This window comes from Lactuca virosa, chromosome 4 (genome assembly GCF_052849685.1).
Source record: "Lactuca virosa cultivar CGN04683 chromosome 4, Lactuca_virosa_CGN04683_v6, whole genome shotgun sequence".
Taxonomy (NCBI): Eukaryota; Viridiplantae; Streptophyta; class Magnoliopsida; order Asterales; family Asteraceae; genus Lactuca; species Lactuca virosa.
In genome coordinates, this window is record NC_136429.1 from 436,176,503 (window position 1) to 436,191,271 (window position 14,769).

Here is a 14,769-nt window from a genome sequence, read left to right on the forward strand (position 1 = left end):
CTTACTTCATTACAAAAGACAAACAGAACAGTCGAGTCTTAGTACATTTAGTTAGAAGGAGGCCTATAATGCTAACTTTATGATTCATCGGTAGATACATCAGGGATATATATTAATCGGGTCCGGCAGATAGTAGGATGTGTGTCTTCCGCTTCATTTCTTGTTCCTTGTTTGGTTATGGGCTTAGAGCAGATGCACCCAGTCTACTATCTATTCGATCTTAGCTATATATATATATATATATATATATATATATATATATATATATATATATATATATATATATATATATATATATATATATTCCGTATACACCAAGTAATCATAAGGAGTACCAGGTATGGGTCAGGTCATAGTATACTAATTCAATACACCGTTTTCTAGTACAAAAACATACTTTTCCAGATAGAACATTGAGTAAACTAAACTAGAAACTTATCAGTAAAGGGTTTAATCCATTTTATTAAACCAATATAACTTAAAGGACCTTAGGTGGTTAATTCTATAATACCTTAGTTTATACATCCGGGTTATATATAATTAATATCCGATAGGTAGTTGGATGTGTGCTTTCCGCCTCATTTCTTGTTCCTTGTTTGGTTGTGGGCTTAGGGTAGATTCACACAATTAATTATCTGTTCGATATTAGATTATATATAGCTAGTATAAACTAAGTGATTATAGAAGGAACTATTGTGGTTACCATTTTTACTAAAGAAAATAAGGGTTTTTCTTAAAGAATATTTTCATCAAATATAAAGGAACTATTATAGTTAACTCCGTGAGTACCAAATGAATACGCCAGGGTTATATACAACGAAGATCTAACAAACAATGAGATGTGTGACTTCCGCCTCATTTCCTGTTCCTTGTTTGGTTGTGGGCTTAGGGAAGATTCACACAACCGATTGTTTGTTTACTCTGAGTGTTATATAACTTGTATCCATTTAGTACTCATAGAAGGGATTGTAGTAACATTTTTTTACTTATCTTTCATCATATCAGAAGATATAGGATCTTCTGGAGGAACAGGCGAACTTTTCTAAAAGAACTTTCAACTTACTAATACATCACTAAAATACTTATGAACTCACCAGCTTAAATGCTGATCTACTCTTTCAAAATAACTTGTATTCTCAGGAGCCTAGTAGACAGATACTCGTGTTGGGATTCAAAAGATGGAGCATAGTAGCTTCATGTCTTGTTTTGTTATTTACTTTTGAAGTCAATCTATTGTGAATTACATACTTTGTAAACACTTTAAATATAAATGAAATGGTTGTTTGTTACTTTGATTACTATGATGCATGTGTTGTGATACTAAACATGACGTCCTCCGCCCCCGAACGTTTCCGCCGTTCCGGTTTGGGGGTGTGATAGCAGCACATGCTGCTATTGTTCCTGTTGTTCCTGCCCCTGTTCCTACTTATGTATCTACCACTCCAGCAACCCCAAGTGGATATGTTGGATCATTGCCAAAGTGCAACAAGTGAAATTACCATCATAAGGGAGTTTGCAAAGAAATGTCCTACCAGAACTGCAACAGAAAGGGGCATACTGCCCGTTTCTGTAGGTCACCAGCACATCCCATTTCCCAAGTCCCTTCTGCAGGAGTGAGCCAAACTTGCTATGAATGTGGAGAGGTAGGGCATTTCAAAAGAAACTGTCCTAAGTTAAATAACATTGGTGGTACAGGAAGAGTTTTGGCGATGGGCTATGAAGAAGTCGTAGTAGCTCCTAATGTGGTGACCTGTAAGTTTCTTCTCAACAATTATTTCGCATGCACTCTTTTCGATACCGGTGCAGAGAAAAGTTTCGTAAGCCATAAATTCAAACATTTGTTAAAACAAAAACCCGAAGCATTAAAAGATACATTCACCGTTGAGATGGCCAACGGAAAAACCAAAAGTACCAATAACATATACATAGGATGCACACTTACTTTAAATAATCATTCATTCCCAATTGACCTTATGTCGGTCTCAATTAAAAGTTTTGACATCATAATCGACATGGATTGGTTAAGTCTTCACCGTGCTTGTTGGATAAGGTGTCTAAGTCCATAACTATATTTCAGATGTACTTGACCCGACCCGGCATGGTCCATTTGGGTTGCACTTCACCCGAACAATTTATATGGATAATCTTTTGAGAATAGTATAAGTTATGATTTATTAATATATTATACGTTCTAATATATTAATATGAAATCATATTATTTAATTAGTATTGATCTAGAATTAATTTAGAATTAATTTGGTGATCAAAAAGGTGACTAATTAAATATGGACTCTTGTATTTATATAGTGTGGGCTATTGCCTATTTAGAATGGGCTAGACTTGCATGGTAAGTCCATGGATAGTCCATGGAGCATTAACCCATGGATCTCATGGAAATGAAAGGTCATGGGTAGTAGGGTTTACATGGATGTAACCCTAATCCACCATACTATATAAAGGAGTCCTTGGCACTTGAAATTGCACTAGTTTTTGTGTGAGAACTAAGGGTGGCCGATTTCTAGAAGTGTTCTACTATTCTCTCAAGTTTTCAAGGTTTGTGGTGATTTGTGACTTCCATTTGAGGCATCCACATTATTGGTGCTAGACTCTCAAACTCCAAGCAATCAACCACTGTTAAAAGGTATGTAACTCTACTAGCTTATTATGTTTCAAAGTTCCCCATGCCATGCTAGTTAGGTTAAGAACCTTGGAAAAGCAAATTTGCATGTATCTTAGTAAAACATAGATCCAAGGTTTCTAGGGTTGCATGTACACCATAGGAGTGTTAGAATGCTCAAAACCCATCAGTGGTATCATAGCCTAGGCTTGTTTTCTTGATACTTGATGCAAATTGTTGAAGAAAGTTGAAAAATATGCATTCTGCTGAATGAACTCGCCGAGTCCATGGGGAGACTCGACGAGTCCATGTGTAAAATCATCCTACTCGTCGAGTAGGTTCATGCACTCGACGAGTAGAATGCCCAGAGTGCAGTTTTTCGAGTCTTGCTGCTGGAAATGGACTAGAAACATTACCCTAAACTGTTTTGGTCTTATAAAACTTGTTTTAGATGGTGTAATGGTTATGCTAATCCATTTTCAATAGCTATTATCAAAATTTCAAGTCTTATATGTGTTTTTATGATTCTTGAAATTGTTGATATGAATGTTCATACACTTATGAGTTTAGAAGATTATAGGAATTATTTGCAACTTGCTTGTTAGTTTAATTTTTGATCATTATGTGTTTTAATGGAATCCATAATTTGTCCTCAAGTTATGGATTACCAAAATTCACTCTTTTAAAGCCATTAAAGAAACACATAGGTTACATAAAAGGAAAAGTATCTCATTTTAATAAACCATTAACTCATAAGTTATGAAAGATGAAAAGTTTTGAAAGTTACAAAACTTGCCCTCAAGTTTTGGAACATGTAAAGTCTCACACCTTGGTAAAACTTTAGTTCCAACCCCTAGAATTTTAAAAGTTAAAATTCAATGCTTATACTTTATAATATTATAAGTTTAATAATAATTATATATGATTAAGAACAAGTTGTTTTACCGTTAGTAGGCATCATTCACGAAGCCGATCTATAAGGGGGGTATAAGGTTGTTGCCTATAAAATGGCAGCTTAATGGGTGTCCACTCTCACCCACCGCTTCCTTGATTGGTGGAGGGTCATTAGCCGAATGGGTAGGACAATGACTTTAATCCTCATTAAAAGTATGATGAATGTAAAGTAACTAAAAGTTTTTATAAATTCCCAATCGTAGTTACCTTAGGAAAATGTGAATAAGGTGCTAACCCATGAAATTACACTTTGCACTTTGCTTAAGTCGTTAGTGGAGCATGTGTGGTTAACCGGCACACTAACTTGGACTTAACAAGGTAGACAAAGGGTGGCTTAAGGTTTATCATAGGTCGGTGGAGCGCGTGTGGTTAACCGGCACATCGATTGAGTGATAAAACATTAAGAGTACCAAGTAATTTACATGGTTACTTCACAACTTGTTTTGTGATCCTCGGCATCCCAGTCACAAAACTTGAAGGGCACGCTCGAGATTGAAACATGCCATTGAAAAGTTCAATGAATCTCAAAGAATCTAGGAGTTTCAAAACCAATTAAAACCTAATAATTTATTTCGTTTTTCATGGTGGAAATTGGTGAATCGTCGTTCACTTTCCTTCAAATATTTTATAGCTTGGATTATGGCATCCCTCTTCTAAGTTATAAAATATTGTGTTGGGTCCTAGCCTTAATATTACATTTGGGTGTCTTATTAAGGACTATCTTTATATCTAATCTAAACTTGTCTTTCTTCTTTTCAGATGTCTTCCAACAATGCTGCTTCTGGCTCAAACCCTACCGGCTCCTTCTCTCTGATGAACCTTTGTGAGAGAGTCATCTTCGATGCATCCAACATTATGGACTGGATCAGGAACATCAGGATGGTCACTCGGTATGAGGAAAAAGAATATGTCCTCGACAAGGAGCTTAAGGAACTTGATGAGTCGTCTGCTACTCCTGAGGAGATCGCTGAATACCAGGCACATGAGAGAGATGTCACCAAAGTGGCATGTATCATGTTGGCCACAATGACAGCTGAGCTCCAAAAGTCCTATGAGGACTATTACCCTTTTGAGATGAACCAGGACTTGATGGACCTCTACCATCAGAGTGCTCGTCAAGAGTGGTATGAAATCATCTCCTCCACGATAACAACCCGGATGAAGGATGGTGAACCCATCACGGGCCGCATGTAGAAAATGCAAAGGTATGTTGACCATTTGCTGAAACTGGATGTGAACTTCCCCGAGGAGTTGGCAATTAACATCATTTTGTACTCCTTACCTTCTTGTTATGATCAATTCCGAATGACATACCACATGAACAAGGAGGGAGTTACACTCAGCAAACTTTAAGGACTCTTGAAGACCACCAAAAGTGGTCTTAAGGGTAAATCGGTTTTTACTACTCCTACTCCTACAGCGGCCCCTGTCTTGGCAATCAGGCAAGGCAAAGGAAAGAAGAGGAAGAGCACTTTGAAGGGTACCAAGGGAAAGTTCCTTGATGGCTCCTCTTCAAGTGTAACCAAGAAAAGTTTTGTCACTCCTTCTGCCAACCCTAAAGAGGCTGAATGCTTCTATTGCCATGAAAAATCGCACTGGAAGAGAAACTGCCCAAAGTACCTGCAAGATGTTAATGATGGGAGAGTAAAACCCAACAATGCAGGTACTTACACTATATTGTCTAATAACTCACCCCATTATAATTCTTGGGTCCTTGATATTGGTTGTGGTATTCACATATGTTCTAATTTGCAGGGACTAAGAAGAAGTGAGAATGTGGAGCATGGGAAGATAAACTTGATCATGGGGAATAGGAAAGCTTCACTTGTCACCAATATTGGAGTTTATTCTTTGTTTCTAAGTAGTGGGTTAGTGTTAGATTTGAATAAGTGTTGTTACTCGTCTGAAATGGAGAGAAATATTATTTCCTTTCATGGTTTGTACAAACAAGGTTTTACCTTTTCGTTTGATAATGAATGTGGTGGTATTAATGCTTTCTTTAATAATGCTCTTTATTTTAAAGCATTACCTTGTGATGGTGTGTATGAAACTGTGTCGGTTGTTGATAACCTAAGAAATAATGTATTGTGTATCGATTCTTCCACTAGCTTGGATAAAGCATCATTATGGTATTGTCGTCTTGGATATGTAAGCAACAAAACGGATAGGCCAACTCCAAAAGGATGGAGTCTTAGAGTCATTTGACCTAAAGTCAGATGATAGTTGTAAATCTTGTTTGCTTGGGAAAATGACAAAGTCACCCTTCATGGGTACTTGTGCTAGGGGTGAGGGTTTGTTGGACCTCATACATACTGATGTGTGTGGACCCTTCAGAACCGCCACAAGAGATGCTAACCGCTTCTATGTGACTTTTACTGATGATTATAGTAGATATGGATATGTCTACTTAATCAAGTATAAGTCAGAAACCTTTGAAAAGTTAAAGGAGTTTAAACAGGAAGTCGAGAATCAGTTGGGCAGGAACATTAAGATGCTTCGATTCGATCGAGGTGGTGAGTATCTTATTACAGAGTTCCTTGACTATCTTAAGGAATGTGGGATTGCCTCATAATTGACACCTCCCAGAACACCACATCTTAATGGTGTAACTGAGAGACGCAATCGAACCTTGTTGGATATGGTTCGTTCCATGATGAGTCGAGCTTCGATACCAATCTCATTTTGGGGGTATGCCTTAGAGACTGCTGCCCATATCCTTAATCTAGTCCCTACCAAAAAGGTTGCCAAAACACCTCATGAGATGTGGACTGGAAAAGTTCCCAATCTAGAACACATCAAGATCTGGGGTTGCGAGGCTTTCGTGAGGCGTGAGACTCACGAAAAGCTCGAACCTCGAAGCGAGAGGTGTATTTTCATCGACTACCCACAGAGATCCTTTGGTTACCTCTTCTATAGACCTAGTGATAATGTGGTCTTTGTAGCAAGGAGAGGAGTCTTTCGCGATAGAGAGTTCATGAGCCAAGGAAAAAGTGGGAGGCAAATTGACCTTGAAGAAATTCAAGAGTCAAGTGGTGAAGGAACCTCAAACCCTAGCAATCAACCTGAGGAGGAAACTCCTGTTGATCCGACAGATGAGTCTGTACCTCTGAGGCGTTCCACGAGAGTTAGGAATGCACCTGAGCATTACTATGGTTTCCATATTACTGCGGAAGGTGATACACTTATCAGTGATAGCACACTGTCAAGTCTGGATGAACCTAACAGTTACACGTAAGCCATGACAGGCCCTGAGGCTGCTAAATGGAAATAGGCTATGGACATCGAGATACAGTTCATGTATGACAATCAAGTTTGGAACTTGGTTGACAATGTACCAGGTCGTAAGATAGTCGGGTGCAAATGGATCTTCAAGATGAAGACCGACATGGATGGTAATGTACACACTTATAAGGCGCGACTGGTTGCCAAGGGATTCTCTCAGACTCCGGGAGTTGATTATGATGAGACCTTTTCACCAGTAGCAAAGATTAAGTCTATTAGGGTTATGCTAGCCATTGTTACATTTCATGACTATGAAATATTGCAAATGGATGTCAAAACCGCTTTCCTTAATGGAAAGTTGGCTGAGGATGTTTACATGAGTCAGCCAGAGGGTTTTGTCAGCGCAGAGTACCCTAATAGCGTGTGTAAGCTTGAGAAATCCATCTATGGATTGAAACAAGCACCTCGCAGATGGAATCTTTGTTTCGATGAGAAAATCAAAGAGTTTGGCTTTTTGAGGAGCGAAGATGAGTCATGTGTATATGTCAAGGCTAGTGGGAGTATAGTTAGCTTTTTGGTATTGTATGTGGATGACATAGTACTCATAGGAAAGGACATCCCAACTTTGCAGGAAGTGAAGTCCTGGCTTGGGAAGTGTTTCGCTATGAAGGACCTTGGAGAAGCTGGCTATATCCTAGGGATAAGTATTTTGAGAGACAGGAGTAAAAGACTAATTGGACTTAGTCAAAGCACCTATGTGGACAAAGTGTTGAAAAGGTTCAACATGCAGAACTCCAAGAAAGGTGAGTTAGCGATCCAGAGTAACGCCAAACTGAGTAAGACTCAGAGCCCGAGTACAGAGGATGAGATAGCAGAGATGAGTCGAGTTCTGTATGCTTCCGCTGTAGGCTCGATCATGTATGCTATGACTTGTACTCGTCCTGATGTGGCCTTTTCCTTGAGCATGGTCAGCAGATATCAGGGGAATCCTGGCAAGGATCACTGGACTACGGTAAAGAACATTCTCAAGTACCTGCAGAGGACTAAGGACTGGGTCCTTACTCTCGGTGGGAGTGATGACTTGAGAGTAGTAGGGTATAGTGATGCTAGCTTCCAGACTGATAGAGATAATTTCCGCTCTCATTCGGGCTGGGTCTTTACCTTAAATGGAGGAGCAGTTACTTGGAAAAGTTCCAAGCAAGATACAATGGCTGGTTCAACTTGCGAATCAGAGTATATAGCGGCCAGCGAGGCAACAAAGGAGGCTATATGGCTAAAGAACTTCATTTGAGACCTTGGGGTTGTACCAGCTATAAAAGAGCCTATGAAGATTTTCTGTGACAGCAATAGTGCGGTTGCCTTAGCCAAGGAACCGAGAGATCATGGTAGATCCAGACACATTGACAAAAAATATCACTTCATCAGACATCGAATAGAAGAAGGACTCCTCGTGGCAAAGAGGGTATCATCGGATGAGAACCCAGCAAATCCCCTCACGAAGGGAGGGTTAAGCATCTTCAGCATGCAAGGCGCATAGGGCTAAAGGATGATAATAGTTTTGGAAATAGATAGCTTTGAAATTTGTAAAGTGTAATTGACATTTGATGATAAATAAAAGTTGTTGTTTATTTATAAGTAAAGTGTTGCTATCTTTTGTCAATCGTTTACTATCATTTCATTTTTGCATGTTTTGACTTCCAGAATAATTATGTTATGGTATATCATATTATTCAAATTCTCCACAGTCGGTCATATGTTGGAAGTAGATATGAATCAAGACTGTCATAAGTTGGCTTGTAGATGTCTAAGATGTTGGATATAGCAAGAGTTACTACAACACTCATGAGTGCTCATAAGTTCTGAGTATTGGATTCAACCCATGCTCACTTGTATCACTTCATTGAATTTATCTCGAGTGATCGTGAGATGGTAATATCATATAAGTCTTCAAACCTAGAGATATGAGTTGTTGACTATGAGTTGGTTATACATTGATTGTACGAACGCATTGGTAACCCGATGTTATAAAACATGCCTTTGTGTATGATTCAACAAGTAGTAGAACAAGCATATGAGTCGAAGTTTATCTGTTCCTTCTTGGACTAGAAGCGATATCGGGGCCCCTCGATGATTTTGTTGTGACCTATGTACGGGCCCGGTCAGAACTAAATTGATGTGTTCAATTAAGTTCTATGTCAAACAAATCGGAAATCGGGAAACAAACTGCTGGACAATAAGTAAGACATTGTTCCATGTATTTTTCCGGCTGATATCTAAAACAGAGGATTATATTATCCCTTATCTAAAATGGCGCGTCATAGTTCAACAGAGTTTTAAGAGCTACGATTGTCGGTCGGTTCCTGAAGTCATAATTGAAACTATAGTTATTAGACTTATCTAAGTGGGAGACTGTTGGATAAGGTGTCTAAGTCCATAAATATATTTGAGATGTACTTGACCCGACCCGACATGACCTATTTGGGTTGCACTTCACCCGAACAATTTATATGGATAATCTTTTGAGAATAGTATAAGTGATGGTTTATTAATATATTATAAGTTCTAATATATTAATATGAAATCATATTATTCAATTAGCATTGATCTAGAATTAATTTAGAATTAATTTGGTGATCAAAAAGGTGACTAATTAAATATGGAATCTTGTATTTATATAGTGTGGGCTAATGCTTATTTAGAATGGGCTAGACTTGCATGGTAAGTCCATGGATAGTCCATGGAGCTTTAACCCATGGATCTCATGGAAATGAAAGGTCATGGGTATTAGGGTTTACATGGATGTAACCCTAATCCACCACAATATATAAAGGAGTCCTTGGCACTTGAAATTGCACTAGTTTTTGTGTGAGAACTAAGGGTGGCTGATTTCTAGAAGTGTTCTACTATTCTCTCAAGTTTCCAAGGTTTGTGGTGATTTGTGACTTCTATTTGAGGCATCCACATTATTGGTGCTAGGCTCTCAAACTCCAAGCAATCAACCACTACTAAAAGGTATGTAACTCTACTAGCTTATTATGTTTCAAAGTTCCCCATGCCATGCTAGTTAGGTTAAGAACCTTGGAAAAGCAAATTTGCATGTATATTAGTAAAACATAGATCCAAGGTTTCTAGGGTTGCATGTACACCATAGGAGTGTTAGAATGGTCAAAACCCATCAGTGCTGATATCCTATGTTTCGAGAAAGCCATCCGTCTTAATCTTCCAAGTAACGAATCTCTTGTTATCTATGGCGACAAATCTGGTGCAAATCTTCAAATCATTTCTTGCGTCAAGGCTCAGAAGTATCTTCGCAAAGATTACTGCGCCTTTCTAGCTCACGTTGTTGATAAAACTCAAGAAGTGAGAAGCATCAAGGATATCTCCGAAGTCTATGATTTCCCTAATGTGTTCCCCGAAGATATCTCAGGAGTTCCTCCTGAACGCCAAGTCGAATTCCGAATCGACTTGATTCCCGGAGCTACCCCTGTAGATAAATCTCCTTATCGTCTTGCACCTTCAGAAATGCAGGAACTATCCAGCCAGTTGAACGAACTTCTCAGTAAAGGATTCATTAGACCAAGCTTCTCACCCTGGGGAGCACCGGTCTTATTCGTGAAAAAGAAGGATGGATCGTTTCGTATGTGTATCGACTACCGGGAGTTAAACAAACTGACCATTAAAAATTGATACCCTTTACCACGGATAGATGACCTCTTCGATCAACTCCAAGGAGCTAGTTTCTTCTTCAAGATTGACCTGAGATCAGGATACCATCAATTGCGAGTCCAGGAGTCAGACATTCCAAAGACTGCTTTCAGAACTCCATACGGTCACTACGAATTTGTAGTGATGCCCATTGGTCTAACGAATGCACCTGCGGTATTCATGGACCTGATGAATCGAGTGTGTCAACCTTACTTAAACAATTTTGTTATAGTCTTCATTGACGATATATTAGTCTATTCTCAGAGTATGGAAGAACACAGCAAACACTTGCGACAAGTTTTGGAAACCTTAAGGGCAGAGAAATTGTACGCGAAGTTCTCAAAATGTGAATTCTGGATTCAAAAGGTGGAGTTCCTAGGTCATGTAGTCAGCAAGGATGGGATACATGTTGACCCCTCCAAGATCAAGGCTATCGAAAGTTGGGCGACCCACGAACCCCAACCGAAATTCGTCAGTTTCTTGGTCTCGCTGGCTACTACAGGAGGTTCATTCAGAACTTTTCAAAGATCGTGAATCCACTCACTACCTTGACCCAAAAAGGTGTGATATTCAAATGGGAAGAGAAACAAGAAATTGTTTTCCAGACATTAAAGCAAGCCCTTTGCAGCGCACCGATCTTGTCCCTCCCAAAAGGGACAAAAGATTTTGTAGTCTACTGCGATGCATCCAAGCAAGGGTTAGGCTGCATTCTTACGCAGCAAGGAAATGTTATATCCTTTGCCTCGAGATAGCTTAAGAACCACGAAGTCAACTATACCACGCACGATCTCGAACTGGGAGCATCGGTTTTTGCCTTGAAGATCTGGAGGCATTACCTATATGGTACAAAATGTACAGTATTTACTGATCATAAAAGCCTTCAGCATATCTTTTATCAGAAAGAACTCAACATGAGACAACGACGATGGGTAGAGCTACTAAATGATTACGAATGCGAAATTCGTTATCATCCCGACAAAGCCAATGTGGTAGCAGATGCCCTTAGTCAAAAAGAGTACTCGGGCCGTCGAGTAAAGTCTCTGACAATGACTATCCATTCCCACCTATCTACACAGATCAAGGAGGCTCAGCTGGAAGCCTTGAAACTAGAGAACATGCCAGGTGAAACCTTAAGGGGAATGGAAAAGAATTTGGAAATCAAGGATGATGGAGTTCGTTATTTCATGAATCGAATCAGGACACCGAAGTTCGGTGGCTACAGAGATGTTGTCATGAATGAAGCCCATAAAAATCGATACTCTGTTCACCCGGGTTCAGACAAGATGTATCTGGGCCTAAAGAAACTCTATTGGTGGCCAAACATGAAAGTTGAGATATCTACTTTTGTGGTCAAGTGTTTAACTTGCGCCAAAGTCAAAGTAGAATATCAAAAGCCCTCAGGTTTACTTCAATAGCCAGAAATACCTGAGTGGAAGTAAGAACGGATTACAATGGATTTCATAACCAAGTTACCCAAGACAACCGGTGGTCATGATACCATTTGGGTTATTGTCGATAGATTAACCCAATCCACATACTTCCTGCCAATGAAAGAATTTGATAAAATGGAAAAGTTAACGAGGATGTACATTAAAGAGATAGTACGATTGCATGGTGTGCCATTATCTATTATCTCTGACCGAGATAGTAGATTTACCTCGCGGTTTTGGCAATCGTTGCAAAAATCCTTGGGAACAAATATTGACATGAGTACAGCGTACCATCCTCAGACTGATGGGCAAAGTGAGAGAACAATTCAAACGCTGGAAGACATGTTAAGAGCCTGTGTGATAGATTTTGGTAAAGTTTGGGATACCCATTTACTACTTGTTGAATTCTCCTACAACAACAACTATCACACTAGCATTAAAGTTGCACCCTTTGAAGCTCTCTATGGCCGTAAGTGCAGATCCCCTCTATGCTGGGCTGAAGTGGGCGATACGCAACTAGCAAAGAACCAAGTACCTGATAGTACTCTAACCGGTCCTGAGATCATTCGTGAAACCACAAAAAAAATTGTCCAAATCTGGGAACGATTGAAAGCTTCTCGAGATAGACAGAAGAGTTATGCGGATAAATGATGAAAACCCTTGGAATTCCAGGTTAGTGACCGTGTCTTGTTGAAGGTATCTCCCTGGAAAGGATTGATACGTTTTGGTAAACTGAATCCAAGGTACATTGGACCATTCCAGATCCTTGCTAGAATTGGTTTGGTTGCTTACAGACTCAATCTACCGCATGAACTCGATAACATTTATCCCGTATTTCATGTCTCAAATCTCAAGAAGTGTTTGTCTGATGAGACTCTTATTATCCCACTCGATGAAATCAAGATAAACGAGAGTCTCAATTTCGTAGAAGAACCGGTAGAAATCCTAGACAGGGAAGTAAAGAGAACTAAACAAAGTCGTATCCCGATAGTGAAGGTTCGTTGGAATGCGAAACGAGGACCTGAATTCACTTGGGAGCGAGAAGATCACATGAAACAAAAATATCCCCATCTCTTTCCCTAGTCTTCTGTATCCGTATAATCCTAAATTTCGGGACGAAATTCCCTCTAATGGAGGGATGATGTGACAACCCAAAATTTCTATTCTTGTAAAAGTCAATATTAGTCAACAAAAGTCAAACTTCTCATTTTGATCTATCTTATATTAAGTAGATTATATCTAAAAATTTGGCTTAAAAGCCTTTAATTCAAAGGTGTTGTGTGTTTAAGAAGGAAAACTTTTAGAACCGAGAACCCTCACATCTTTTTCTTCTTTCTTTCCTTCGGGCCGCAAACGGGTTCTGAGCCGCAAACCTTGCATGAGCCGTGAACAGTTTGCGGCCGTGAACCATTCCTCGGACCGCAAACCTTCAGATTCTATCTCCTCGGGAGGGGTGTACGATCGCAATCTCGCATCTTATCGTCTCGGGATGTGTTCTCGGTCGTGAACCCAACCGTAAATGGTTTTCTGCCGTGAACTATCTCTCTATATATAGATGAAGTCCGAAAATTTCTCTCATTCTTCACATATCAGCCGAAAACACACCATTTTCTCTGTAGATATTCAACCAAAACCCCCCTCTCTCCTGAAGAACATGCAAAATTCTCTTGAATTCAACTTAGAATCTTGTAAGAAGCACACCTTGATCTTGTAATCAACTTACAAACACTTCCAATCTTCATACCTTTGGGCCATGAACTCAAGAACACCAAGTGTTCTTGGGCCGTGAACCCCTCTTCTGGCCGTGAACTCCAATCAGCTTCCATATTTGCTTCTAACACTCTTATTTGTAAGTTAAACTTACAAATCAGTTCATTTCCTTATCATATTTGTGATTATATTCACTAAAAGTATACATATATTACATGAAATGCTTATAGGACTCAGGATATAACTCGTGGAAATAACATCCTATATTGAACCCCCAATCGAATCACTCACAAAAGGTGAGTTCATACCCCTACATTTTTATGATTTTTAACTGTTTTAGGGGGAGGGGATACAAGTGAAAAACAATGAAAATTGTGTTAATATCTGAAATGCTTTTAAATGTCTTTTAAGTTTTTAAATTGTTATAATTATCAAAAATTACATATTTATATATGTGTAAATTATATAATTTGGATTCAAAAGATTTAGAATATATAATTTGATCCCATTTCCTGTTCCTTGTTTGGTTGTGGGCTTGGGGTAAAGTTATTTAATCGAAGGTCTAATTAATCACGATTATACACATATTACATTTATATAAATATAAAAAGGGTTTTCAAACTGTTTAGCACTATTTGGTACAAACAGTGAACTTCATGGAATAACAGTATTACCGATTCTTACCAACAATTAAACTATAATAGGTATATAGTTTAGAGAACTCCTTCATTGGTTTCAAATTTCAAAGCACATAATAGAAAACAAATAGAGTACTTAACGGAAAACAAGTAGAAAACATTCTTCAGAAAACAACCATATAAACTATATATTATATAGTTTATGAAACTGGCCTACTGAGTATTTAGTACAAAGTAACTTGTCAATAGTCTATACATAATCATCAATATAGCATTTGTGAGACAACCCTTCATGTACTTTTATAAGCACCCCCAAGTCCTGAAATTATAACCAGAGTCTCCTGGAGGGAGAGCGCGACGCTTGTGTATAGATCTATACGGGACTGACAATCCCGTACCAGAGCTGCTTGCAACAGCTAGGTCGGCAGATCTATGGTGACAAATGTCCTACCAATTACGACGCCTGAAGAACGTCGTGTTCAGGCGATCATAG